The sequence below is a fragment of the Ictalurus punctatus genome, chromosome 4 (genome assembly GCF_001660625.3).
Source record: "Ictalurus punctatus breed USDA103 chromosome 4, Coco_2.0, whole genome shotgun sequence".
NCBI classification, from domain to species: domain Eukaryota; kingdom Metazoa; phylum Chordata; class Actinopteri; order Siluriformes; family Ictaluridae; genus Ictalurus; species Ictalurus punctatus.
Window position 1 is genome coordinate 27,463,442 of NC_071284.1, and position 12,757 is coordinate 27,476,198.

Sequence of the window (12,757 nt, forward strand, 5' to 3'; positions counted from 1 at the left end):
ATTATTTTCTCCTACAGTTCAACTATGTCAGTCATTTAAAAAATGCCTAATCTAAGCCATATTGTTTTCCAATATGAAAACAATGGCATAAATGACCGACTTTGTATTGTAAATGTTTTATTGCCATGCCAGTGTCCTTCAATTTATCTTATTCTGCCCACAGAACTTTAATTATGCCATGTTCTTCAGAAGAACACAGCAAGCAGGATCGGCCACTCTGTGGAACAGAAACACGTTAATCTGAAAGCAATCACACTCTCTCTGGGTTTTCCTGAAAGTAGTTCTGCTGTGTAATCTCCTTTTCTCATGTTTACTAATGACATAACCCTGATCTTTGCACTGTAAAGACACAATCTGTTCCCAAGCTGAGGAACACATCATCTGGACAAAATACACCACCAGCAATTTATACTCTAGAAAACTGTTGGTTAAAATCAATGTAATAAATTTGTAGGAAATTCATGATTTATTTCACCCTTCACATGACCTTTTACACATCATGTCCTGAATCACATCACAAAGTCTAGACTGTATTTTTTTTTCTTAAATTAATAATAATAATAATAAAAAATCTTACCACCACTTCTGGAATTCCAGTCAGCTAGTAAGTTTTGAGAGCTTAAACTTTTATTTGAGAGTCTCAGATCTCAAGAATGTTGATGATTAAATGTCCCTTGGCAAGCTCTTGATGGGTCAGAATAGATGTTTTAGGTGTCCTGTTGCTTGTGCATTGTTCAGTTGTAGAATAAAATGCAGTTTCTTGAAGTGTGAAGTCACAGTTTGTCCATCTCTAGATGAAATAAAACAGGATTAAAGTAAATGTAACATAAAGATTGTATGTTGTGCTTTACAAATAGTTTGTCCTTGTCATCTTTTATGATTACTTTTCTGAAGGCCTGGGTAGATAGGCAACCTCAAATGTTCTGCCATTTATATTTGCTACACGTGATCAGTTACTGAAAAGATTCTTAATTGAAATACATGGTTGACTAAATAATGATTTGAAGACTACTTTTAGACAGATTATCAATAGCAATGCATTTAGATGGAAATACACAATATGGCCAAAGATTTGTGGACACTTGACCATCACAATTATATAGTTGCTTTTTGAACATCCCATTCCAGATTTAGTCCCATTTTGCTGTTATAATAACTTCCACTTTTCTGGGAAGGCTTTCCTCAAAAATTTGGAGCATGACTGTGGGGATTTGTATTCATTCAGCCACAAGCACATTAGTGAGGTCTGGCACTGATGTTGGGTGAGGAGGCCTGGGGTGCAGTACAGTTCTAGTTTAGCCCAAAGGTGTTCAGCACGGTTAAGATCAGGGCTCTGTGGAGTTCTTCCACTCCAACGTTGACAAACCATGTCATCATGGACCTCACTTTGTGCACAGGGCCACTGTCATGCTGGAACAGGTTTGGGCCTCTTAGTTCCAGTGAAGGGAAATTGTAATTGCCACACATTTTTTGTTTATTAATACGTTTATTATTACATCTTAGATTACATGGAGCACCCTCAATACCCTACCATGTCCCTGTGAATGAGATGTTATTATAGAAATAATTGCATAAAAGAGCATTTGAATTAATATACAGTAATCCTGTGATTTGAATTACCACTGGAATTATTGGCAGGGCTGCTGTCATAGAAAATGAATCAACAACTTCTGACCAATCAGATTTGAGAATTAAAATTCTGTGGTAAAATCTTAAGACTTTTGCTTGCTTCACTCTGAGCAGGTGTATGAAGGCTCTTTGCCAGGATGATGCATGAGTCTAACAAATGTGCAATAAATTTCTTGAGAGGGAGAAAATCTATGAGAGGGAGAATTTCTCCTATTTCATTAAAATTGCTGCATATTACTGTCACTTGCACAGTGAAAGTTGCGTTTATGAAGTGTTAAATATTGGTTATGAAATTCTGACTTTGGCTTAATGTTACAACAGGTTGTGGTAAGACAGTTTAAGTGAAGTATGTGGCAGTGCATTAATATTTCATGGCCTGGCCCAATTCCTAATAACACGCCTGAGTTCCCAAGGATTTAAATCCTTGAGAAAGTGTTCTTAACTCCTTTAGCATCACCCCCAACATTTGCACATCTCATGCAGCTGCACATAGTAAAACATACCAACAATGTTTTAGTGAATAAGATGGCAGTAGCAACAGCTGTGTATTTGTGGTGATTCATGAATATTTGAGTAGGGACTTGATCTGGCATTGTGATGCAGGAATACAGTAACATTGCTATCTTATACCCTTACATGCCCTGCCAGTGAAGGTGATATTAAAGTATAACTTATCTCCTATTCGTGAAAAGTACACCTGAAATTGATGCTGTTTTGCTCCATGCACTCTATCTGACATGCAACACGTATGAGCATGTAATTGACAAGGTCATGGATACATAACCAGTTTCCATTTCAAATCCAAATAATTTCTACTCATTACAATGAAGCTATATAAAGAGGTTTGTGCATTACTTTTAGAGGCATGTTTCCGAAATCTGTAAAATAATGCAGCATTTCTAAATCAAGTATTATTAAATGAAATGACAACCACCTTTATGAAGTTTCTGAAAGAATCTCTGGAACTGATCCATTCCATTTGCTAGTCTTTATGAAAGCACATGTTTTAATGCACACTGTTAGGCTGATGCATCATACGCTTGTAAAAACAGTCCATAAAGCAATATGGGCCAGAGTTAAAGAAAGTCACACTGCATATCCAATTGGATTGATTGCATTTTTATTCTACTTACGTAAGTCCATGTCAAGGCAGTTGCAAAGGCAATGACATCAAAGGCTTTAGCTTTGAATGCGGAGTGAAACAAATTGTGGGTTTTGACATATTGGGAGGATTTTAATGATTCTTTTTTTGTGTAACATGTTATCAAATGTCAAAATCTTAATTGAATCAATCTTTTTGCAATTGCAATCAGCTTGTTTTTTTTAATGCATATTTCTATCATTATGTTGGCTTATCCCAAATAGCTATGAGTCATTATTCTGTGAAGTGACCATGCACAACTTGAATTATGGATTTAAAACTTGATGGGTCATGGCTCCTTTATCTCTGCTTGAGAGTAATGACATTACAAAATGCATGAGTTCCACACAAGAGAGTGACTCATTTAAAGCCTGAAACCAACATTAAAATGATAAATATTCATGAATAATTTTTCCCTTAATATTGATTTTTTTTTGTCCTAGCTGCAACGACACCTACTTTTATGAGAACAACAAAATCCACAATAAGTAAATAAATCAATAAATAAATATAACCTCAACTCCAAAAAAGTTGGGATGCTGTGTAAAATGTAAATAAATGTAAATAAAAATAGAATTAAATGATTTTGGAACTGAGCACTGATAAAAAGATGGATGGTCCCTCTCCTCTTTAGTCCCCTTTAGTTTAGAGGATGCGGCGTCCATGGTTTCCAAAAAGAATTTCAAATTTTGATTAGTCTGACCACAGAACAGTTTTCCACTTTGCCTCAGTCCATTTTAAATCAGCTTTGGCCCAGAGACGATGGCGCCATTTCTGAATCACGTTCATATATGGCTTCTTCTTTGCATGATAGAGCTTTAACCAGTATTTGTGGATGGCACAGTGAACTGTGTTCACAGACAATGAGCTTTTGAGGTGTTTCTGAGCCCATGCAGTGATTTCCATTACAGAATCAGGCCTGTTTTTAATACAGTGCCGCCTGAGGGCCCGAAGATCACAGGCATGCTATATTGATTTTCACCCTTGTCCCTTGTGCACAGACATTTCTCCAGATTCTCAGAATCTTTTGATGATATTATGTACTGTAAATGATGAGATATTCATAGTCTTCTCAATTTTACATTGAGGCTCATTATTCTGAAATTGTTCCACAAGTTGTATACGCAGTTTTCCGCAGATTGGTGAAACTCTGCCCATCTATACTTCTGAAAGTCTCTGCTTCTTTAAGGTACTCTTTTTATACCCAATCATGTTACTGACCTGGTGCCAATTAACCTCCAGCTCTTTCTTTTTAGTAACATTTACTTTTCCAGCCTTTTATTGTCCCCATCCCAACTTTTTTAAGACGTGTTGCAGCCATCAAATTCAAAATTGCCTTATTTTTTTTTCTTAAAATGGTACATTTACTCAGTTTAAACATTTGCTATGTTTTTTATGTTCTATTGCATCCCAACTTTTTTGGAATTATAAATAAATAGGATGACATGTAATGGGTATCTTTGATGCTTTACAGCGTCTCCCTGTGTTTGTGTTGGTTTCCTCTGGGTTCTCTGGTTTCCTTCCACCCCTCAAAAACATACAGCTAGCCATATTGGCTGTGGTAAATTGTCTGTAGGCGTGAATGTGTGTGTGTGTGTGTGTGTGTGTGTGTGTGTATGTTGCCCTCTGATAAACCAGTGTCACATCTGGGGTGAATCCTCCCACTTTGCACCCAGTATTGCCGGAATAGGCTCTGGATCCTCCACTACCCTGATCAGGATAAACAAACAAGCAAACAAACAAAGAGATAACAATGGAAAAAAAAAACAGTTTGCAACTTGTTTATGATTTTGATATTTGTTTTCTTATGAGCTTGTTTTGTTTTAGGCAGTATTGATCACTTTTCAATATATATTTTTCTTAGCTGGAATTCTGATTATAGCTTCAAAAAATGCATTGATATTCAAGAGCAAGACTCCTGCCCCATCTTGATTTACACCTCTTCAATTATATAACGTTCAGTCTAGACCTCATTTTTCCATTACTCCTTCAAGGACAGTTTGTGTCAAGAGCTTGTATGACCTTCGTATATTTATGCCTATGTTGAAAGACTGAAAGATAAATATATGTAAAATACTTAATGATTTCTTTATGGGCAGAATATATATTTTGTCATTTTCCTAAAAATACAGAAAATAAAGGAAAGGCTAAAAGTATCATATATAAAAGGTAAACAGTCACACTAGAGAAAAAGGTCCTGTAGGGAATTATGTAACTGACAGGTCAACTGATGGTCATTGTGTCCATTATGGCAGGATATTAGCTTTAGGTACAGTGGTGTGTTTGTGTTTGTGTTGGTGTTTGTGTGAGTATGAGATGCTGAAGGACACATTTCATAACTATTCTTGCTGTGGAAGGGAGAGCATTACAAAACCATTTTCTCATTTCTATACCACATACGCATGCATAAAGGTAAAAACCCTCCCACATCCCACTACCGTCATTAAATGCTGCATCTCGTAAGCCTGTAATCTCCTGCTCTTTCTCTTCTCCCTGCTTTCTATCTTCATCATTATCTCTCATTCACAGCTGCTTGCCTCTCTTTTTCGTGCTGCTTACTACGCATCACTATTGATTTCCTGACTACCTCTGATTGGTCTGTGCAGGCGAAAGGGGATTAGGAGGCGGTCCCTGATCAGCTGGAGGGCAAAAGATAAAGAGGGATGGATGGAAAATGAGAGAAAGAGGGAGAGGCAAAGATGCTGTCTCTTTAAGAGTATTTTTAGGCTGGCAGTTAACGGTGGTCAGTGGTGGGGGAAAATATGTTAGTGGCGGTAGTGCAAGAGCAGCCCGTGAACATGGCCGACGAGGACAAATCCACACTAATGTGGATGTGGATTTAGGATCTTCATAGTAAAATTCATGTATAAAGGTATGTGTTTTCCAGCCTTCAACTTTTATGGAACTAAATGAAGGTAAGTGTTCTTACTGAGAAAATGTTACTCTTTCTTACTTTGCAGTGTTAATTATGTAGTGTGTAAGTTTAAGGAAACCAAGTCAGACAAATATCTACACATGGCTTGTGTTGCGTACTGGTATCAGTTCTGGTTAATAGCAGATCCTCTTTTTTTTTTTACCTCTCTAGGGCAGACATGTAAATTTAATGAAACTGGCAAACAGTGTATGATCATGTTACTAGATTGATTTCAGTTTGACCCTCTGCTATACTCTACACTCTTACGGCATGTGCGTGTACGTTCTGTCAGTTATTGTACTGAATGTACAAGTTTAGAAATATGTTACAATACATGCATGGTTCTGTGCACTAGTTGTGTTTAATATGAGCATGTGCATCTGTGTATTCATGGCTAAGTATGATTTGGAGCATAAATGTGCTTTGGATAATTTATAATTAAATTTGTGAATTAAATTTTGAAAATTTATAATTAAATTTGTTCTATGGTGCAAAAATCATAAATTTGTGATCAGACATTATCAGATTTTTCACGTGATGAATATGTGATCACATATAAAATATATGTGAAAGTGCAATTCAGTATTTTATGTCCTGAAATTGCACGTGACCTCAAAGACATGTGACATCATGTGAATACTGTGTCACATGCAAATTAAAAAAAAGAAAAAGATCAATGTGAAGAAAAAAAACCACATCAAAATTAATGAATAATTGTTAAATGGTGGAAAAATGTGTAAACTTTTTCAGTTTGCATTTGGCTGACTTTTCTATAAGGGTGTGATTGAATGAAAGAAAACTTAGTGACCATTTCAAAGAATCTCCAGTCAATGAACACAATATAAACTATACTCCATGAACAAAAATAGTACTAAACTGCATATTTTCTTGTTGCTCGGGTGGTCATCTTTTATACTTTTATATGTATCTTTCACCTGGAACTATGGATATAGAGTATATTTAAAACTGATTTAAGATACATAAATGGATACATTTATTATATAATTATAATCATATATTATGTATATGAGATGCATAAATAACCTACATGAACCTATCTAGGTAGAAAACCATTTTTCTGAGTTTCAGGGAAAATTATCCTACAGTTCATACATTATATTCATATGTTAACCCTAAAATCACAACTAATAGGCTATACATGCAAAGTCATATACATATATGCAGAATAAATCAAATATGAATTGTTAAACTGTACTCCTTTGATACTTATTAGCACTAATAGAACCAAATAAGTGAATGTGATATTTCAAAATGTCACGAACATGACCATGCTTTCAATGGCTCCCTGTCAAACTTAGATTTAGTCAAATTATACTTTGCCTCTATGCAAAAAAATGGCACATATTTTAGTCATAAAATGTAAAACTCTCCACACAAATACACACCCACGCCATACACTCACGTACAGAGGGAGGCGAGAGTGATTCCAGCTTCCTGCTGTTCACACAACCCCACGCGTGACGCAACAAATGACCATCATCGCCCACAGCCTCCCCCAGAACACGACACACATGCCAAGTAGGAGTAGGGAGAGTGGGGGCTTTATATCCTGCACGACTCACATTCTCCACACACGCTCATTGCTCACATTTTAACTCTCTCACGGCAGCTAAGGAGCGTCGCAAAGCTTTGCTCATGCTTGGTGTTTTAATGGATTCCTGCTCACTAGCCGTACTACAAAGCAGAGCAGCCTCCTTATTTATATTCAGAGGTGTTGCACCAAGAATGTGTGACTTACATATTGCCTTGCCGCCATGCTGAGAAAGAAAATTCTGGCTTGCTGTATATGACTCTAAATGTACACACAAGTAAATGGAGCATTTTCATTACAGGACTCTGATCTGAGAGGATAAAGCATTATCTCAGGGATTATATAAATGTAAAATGTTGTGTTTCTGTTGTGTCACAGGAATTATTTTAAGTGAGATCAATATAATATTGGTGTAGTCATTGTTGTGTAGTACATTGGATAAAAAAATATATTTCAAAAATCATTTACATGTACAATACATGAAAAAGATACATTTGGCTGTTGCATTTTTACACTATAGCCGTCATTGTTATTGTATACATTTTACACAGTCATTGCAAAATGTTATGAAGTACTTCATGCAAACTGACAAGATTGAATGTGTGCTGGAAAGGTATCCAGGGTTTATCCTATCTCCGCTTCCAAGGGTATACTGTCTATACGCTCTGTAGCATACTTGGCAGACAGTTTGGACTGTTCTTGGTCAAGTGACAGGCTTTGGCACAAATAACTTTGAATATCTGTTTAGATTTAGTGAGCCTTTTAGAAGGTAAACTCATCTGGGCTAGAAGCCAAGTTCCACAAGCTCCACTCTCACGATCCAGTCTGCTCTTCAATGAGCCTGCATCCAACAACTTTCTGCTGAGAGACAGCCTGAGAAAAAAAAAAAAAAAAAAAAAACACTGATGGCACCATGGGAGGTACATGATCATGGCCTTCCCATACTTTGTGGCACTACCTGCATCATGTAAATGTTAGATTGAAGATGATTGTTATCAGGCTTCATGTTCTCACAATATTCAACATGTAAACATGCATTAGCAGAGTGCACATTACATCCAAATAGGAGAAATTAAATCACTTGTTTGCAGCTTGATGGATATTTCATATGGCTTCTTTAATATTTCATGCCTATTGCTAACACTGGGACAACTGACAATGTCCCCCAAGAATGGCATGTCATCTTGGAATCGTCCCAGGGGTCCTGTTTAACCATGGGACTTTTTGTGTTAATGAATACATCTTAGCATCTTTAGCTTCATTCACTGACCTGTATTCTAAATTTTATGGCTCACAATCGAAGCACAGGCATATTGATATATGACTGTGCATAAAATGTGTCATGAATACATAAATCAAGGCTGAATAAGAGGTCTTCTGTGATTCCAATTATTATACTCACGCTGGACAAATAAAAAATGTAACTAGCAAGGGAGCATGGCAATCTAAAATTATATAACTGTTTAATTAATGTACAAATGAGGGATTGGAGGCAGGGTTTGGAAAAAGGGAGTGTATGAGGGTGTGTGTACGGAGTGATGTGATGTGTCTTTGGGCCATAGCTGGTGTGGAGGACACAAAAAATTGCTTGGACAGCTTTGTTGGAGAAAAATGTGTATGAATATTGGTTTTTAGGGCTTAGTGTTAGCGGGCACAGTACTGTTAACAGAATTTGTGAAAAGAAGCTGATTGGGTTTCTTTGTTGGTAATCTTTGACTTGTTCCAATCAAAGAAAAATGACGTTTATCTTATCATTATATATATATGTGACATACAGGGGAGGGTGAGAGAAGGGCACATTTTGTCACACCTTATTAATATTCATTAGAATCTTGAAGGGGATTTGTGTGAGATAATATGTATTGTAGTCTGGGTTTTAACTTTGGAGCAACCATGAGAGGTACACTCTTAAAAATAAAGGTTCAATTAGAACCAAAAAGGCGTTTTCAGACTGGTGCCATAAGAGAATCAGCCCTGTGCCATAGGAGAATCCTTTTAAATTGCACAAAGACCCTTTTACTCACAAGATCTTTAGAGAACCATCTATTTACCCGCTGCTTTAAAGAAATGGTTCTTCACAGCAGTGCCAAGGAACCATGGTATCATAAGTTCTCAAAAAAAAAAAAAAAAAAAAAAAAAAAAACCCTAGTTAGTGCTTTAAGGAACTAAAGAAAGCCTCTTAAGAGTGATGCCAGGACAACCTTTTCCAGTCCCACAATTTTTTTTTTTTTTATTTTTTTTTTTTTTTACGGGTTTCACTGTTTAACTTGTTAAAGGATGATACCACTGTTCTGAAGAACTTATAATGACACATAAAGAACTTCTTTAATCTCCAAAGAACCATATACAGTAGCTCAAGAACCCTACACAATGAAGAATGGTTCTTGACAAGAAGAAGGTTATTTGTGGAAACTATGGCGCTGTAAAGAACCATTAAAGCTCCTATACTGTTAAGAGTGTAGTGAGAAAGTATAAGTCTCATTCACACACACACACACACACACACATATATATATATATATATATATATATATATATATATATATATATATATATATATATATATATATATATATATATATATATATATATATAGAGAGAGAGAGAGAGAGAGAGAGAGAGAGAGAGAGAGAGAGAGAGAGAGAACATGAAGTGCATTTTCTCAACTTTATTTTACTTTTCTGTTCAGAATCTTACTGCTAGGCGCAATTTGTTGCCAGCAAAGTACAATGATCTTTAAAAGAACAACAACAAAAAAAAGAAACAATGAAAATACAGAAAAAAACAACGATTTAAAAAAAAGAAAGAAAGAACGTAAATAACTCAATACAACAGTTTGATTGTAGTGCTGATTAAAACACATTAGCGTAAAGAGATGTAGCTTTGCCCCTTTAACTCCACTCTCAGTGAGGTGATAGGCTAATCACCTGTCCCGTGTAGCGCATGCGCAGTAGCGAGAACGGGCGCCGCGGTTCTCTCACCAGCCAGCATCACGGCGGCGCTATGGGAGAGCGAGCAACGGCGGAAGCTGTTCGTGCAGAAATGGGTGAAATACCCTGGCATCTTCGTGAGGTAGGGGCTGATCTGCGACGCTTAGATGATGTTTAACGTTTCACAGTGCAGTTCATGTGAGAATAGAATGTAGAATGAGAAGGAGTACTCCGTGTGTGTGTATTTGTGTGTGTGTGTGTGTGTGTGAGAGAGAGAGTGTGTGTGTGTGTGTGTGTGTGTGAGTGTGTGTGTGTGAGTGTTTGTGTGTGTGTGTGTTTGTAGGCTGCCTACAGATGAAGCCGCTGTTAGGATGCGGTTGTTGACTGGAGAGCTGTGAATCGGCCCTGACACGGTAGTAACCTATAAATGGTCAAGGGCAAAGGAGAAAATATGAAATATCATAATGACAGATGCTAAGCCATATTCAAAGCGGGTTTATTTGCTGTCTGGTAGCTGGTACATGCGAAATCGACACCATATTAATCGTAGTAGACTATATTGCAGTCTGTGTAGCATCTCGACAGACACAGACGAACACTATATGTTGCTTATGTAACACGTTAATACATAAATATACCATGAATTGAAAAGTATCCCAAACACCTCATTAATTCATGCTGAATTCTTGTTGGCGAGTAATGGTCAACTCTGCGGTGCACGGTTACTCGAACCAAACTCTGTATTGTCACGTTTTTTTGTTGTTTTATTTTCTTTAGGGTATTGCTTTGGGGACGAGTTAAAGGTACTACGGTCAGTGTTTTGCACGTGCATTAGTGTAGGGTTGTTTTTTTTTTGTTTGTTTTTTTTTTTTGGGGGGGGGGGGGGGGGGGTGCTATTCGGAAGGTCGCAAGGGATCGAATGGGTTTCTCTGCTGAGCCATGTTTTCCTTCTCCTCTTATAAGGCTTAAAATACAGAAATCTGAAGGTTGATGTGAACGGAAGCGGCCGAATAATTGACTCGAATATTTTACTGGAAGAAGTCGGATGACCTTATGTATTATTCAAAGTGTATGAGTATAAACTGAAGGTGACTAAATTGTGCAAAAGGACACGTATGTAGGAATGCTTTACTCACCCATTACAGTGTTACAGAATTACAGTGCATTCACTATACTCCAGGCTCGGCTGTGTTTTGGCTCGTATTGAATTTCACGCCGTCAGGGGAGCACTAATGAAGACCAGCAGTGGCGCGGATGTAGAGCGCTGTCCATAGTGCTGAACAACACCGTCGGAATAGTGTAGTAAATACAGATGCAGTAAATTCCCTCCTAATATTTTAGCGCCTGCTGTGAGATTTCATTTTCATTTTCATGTAGAGCCTGTGGGGAAATGTGGTCTCATCTAATACGTTATGTTGTTTCTATATTCGTCACGTTTATCTGTGTGCCGTTACTGGTTTTATTCCTCAACGTTGAATTAATTGAATAGTATTAAAATAATATTAGGCATACAAGGATAATCCCATTTAGACTGTTGTACCAAACATGTAATATCCTGAATTATTTGCATTATTCAAGTTTATTAATAATAGTTCTTCCTGATATAATCATATATGTAGTAGCCTGGTAAAACCCTTTGTATGGTCACATTTAGACATATATAGTTCTGAAAAATACAGGTTTTCCTAAACTGAAATATGACTCAATCTGAAACTGAAGTAAATATAAAGCATTTTAATGTCTTGGGGAAAATCTTGCATTTAAATATCCAATTTCAGTTGCATGGAAATATGTTCTGCCTACCTCTACATTTATAATCTAATGTATTTATGGAAAATTATTGGAAAATATTATCGTCAAGCATAAGCAATAAGTTCCACATCATTTTGGTAAAATATATTTAATTTTGCATGGTAGTGCAGTGGTTAACATTGATGCCTGACAGCTCCCAGATTCCTAGTTCAAACTTGGGTTACTATCTGTGCAGAGTTTGCATGTTATGCCTGTGTTCATGTGGGTTTCTGCTGGTGCTCGAGTTTCCTCCCACTGTCCCAAACCATAAAGGTAGGCATATTAGCTATGCTAAATTACCAATATGTGAACATGAGAGTGTGAAATGTGTTTGTCCATCTTGCACCACAATGAATTCAGAGAATTGTAGAATTCAGCCATAGCAACACCCGATGGGTTTTCCCAGACCTAGGCTGGCATTACATAACTGGTAGGCACACATAATCTTTGAAGTAATCCACACTGTCTAAACTTGATATTTTTAGAAAATACATGTGCTCATGTCAGTGTTAAGGCAAAGCACCTATTTCCTTATGTCTTTTTTTTTCTTCTAAAAGTCTTAATATAAAAGCCTATTTCATGTAACAAGTGGCATTGTGCATGTGGCATCATAAATTATTCAAAACTGCAATATGAGATAGTGTTAACATATTTTATATTGATATCTAACACCTCTGTCAAGTCGCCCTATATGAAAATAATTTGAATAAAGCTTATGTAATTTGTTTATGCTGGGTTTCTTGCTGATTTGCACCATAAACATATTGTTTGTGCTATGTGTGCAGTGAAAAAAACAAACT